Source organism: Anopheles nili, assembly GCF_943737925.1.
Source record: "Anopheles nili chromosome X unlocalized genomic scaffold, idAnoNiliSN_F5_01 X_unloc_2, whole genome shotgun sequence".
Lineage (NCBI taxonomy): Eukaryota > Metazoa > Arthropoda > Insecta > Diptera > Culicidae > Anopheles > Anopheles nili.
The window spans coordinates 1,160,001-1,161,963 of record NW_026525478.1 but is presented as its reverse complement, the minus strand read 5'-3'; positions in this window follow the sequence as shown (position 1 = coordinate 1,161,963).

Genomic DNA, 1,963 nt, shown 5'->3' with positions numbered 1-1,963 from the left:
GCGCAACCCCGACCTTCAGGATTTTGCTCTACGGAAGGGGGTGCACAAAAGTGTTCGTAATCAACCTCGGATTGTACTTTTCATCATCTAGGGGCACCGTAGGGACCGAAAAAAGTGGTTTCGCATGATAGTCCACCTCGACCCATGTCGACCCTTGCGCGACCCCGACCTTCAGGATTTTGCTCTACGGAAGGGGGTGCACACTTGTGCGACCCCGACCTTCAGGATTTTGCTCTACGGAAGGGGGTGCACAAAAGTGTTCGTAATCAACCTCGGATTGTACTTTTCATCATCTAGGGGCACCGTAGGGACCGAAAAAAGTGGTTTCGCATGATAGTCCACCTCGACCCATGTCGACCCTTGCGCGACCCCGACCTTCAGGATTTTGCTCTACGGAAGGGGGTCTACTTGTGCGCAACCCCGACCTTCAGGATTTTGCTCTACGGAAGGGGGTGCACAAAAGTGTTCGTAATCAACCTCGGATTGTACTTTTCATCATCTAGGGGCACCGTAGGGACCGAAAAAAGTGGTTTCGCATGATAGTCCACCTCGACCCATGTCGACCCTTGCGCGACCCCGACCTTCAGGATTTTGCTCTACGGAAGGGGGTGCACACTTGTGCGACCCCGACCTTCAGGATTTTGCTCTACGGAAGGGGGTGCACAAAAGTGTTCGTAATCAACCTCGGATTGTACTTTTCATCATCTAGGGGCACCGTAGGGACCGAAAAAAGTGGTTTCGCATGATAGTCCACCTCGACCCATGTCGACCCTTGCGCGACCCCGACCTTCAGGATTTTGCTCTACGGAAGGGGGTCTACTTGTGCGCAACCCCGACCTTCAGGATTTTGCTCTACGGAAGGGGGTGCACAAAAGTGTTCGTAATCAACCTCGGATTGTACTTTTCATCATCTAGGGGCACCGTAGGGACCGAAAAAAGTGGTTTCGCATGATAGTCCACCTCGACCCATGTCGACCCTTGCGCGACCCCGACCTTCAGGATTTTGCTCTACGGAAGGGGTCCTCTCTGTACAAGGTTTAGGGGTACATTTTCACCCAAAAACCACTATCGCTCATCCGAAACAACTCCTCGACATGTGTCTTCTCTGTGAATTTGGCCCCGATCTGACGAGTAGTTTTCGAGATATGCCCCTCTGAAGGTACATATTGGGACTTAGCCGATTTTCACCCATTGCGGTGTCTATGGGGTGTTGGGAATCGCTCTACCGACCAGCCGGTTGGAGATATCGAGTTGCGGTCTTCGGCGCGTTTGCTCAACTCCGTAATGCCTACTTTTCGTCCATACACACAACACCTCGCAGAGTTCTCCTTCTGCCAGATATAGCGCGTGCCCCTTTGTTCGTGCACCGTTTTGGCCCGTTTTTCGCACATTGCCTCGAAACCATGCGTCCGACGCTTTTGCGTCCCAGGTACCGATGTTAGAATAACACCGTGGCTAACTTTCGTCCATATACGCCAACTCCGTGCAATGTCTCCATCACCCTGTTTTTGGGTGAAAACCCATTTCTGGGACTTAGCAGATTTTCACCCATTGCGGTTTCTATGGGGTGTTGAGAATCGCTCTACCGACCAGCCGGTTGGAGATATCGAGTTGCGGTCTTCGGCGCGTTTGCTCAACTCCGTAATGCCTACTTTTCGTCCATACACACAACACCTCGCAGAGTTCTCCTTCTGCCAGATATAGCGCGTGCCCCTTTGTTCGTGCACCATTTTGGCCCGTTTTTCGCACATTGCCTCGAAACCATGCGTGCGACGGTTTTGCGTCCCAAGTACCGATGTTAGAACACCACCATGGCTAACTTTCGTCCATATACGCCAAACTTCGCAGACACCTCCATCCGAGAGTATTTCGTGTTTTCCCATATATTGCATACTGCCAGGGGTTTTCTTCCATACAACTTTCAATGTTCTGTAAAACACCCGCGCATCGTCCGATTGGACTG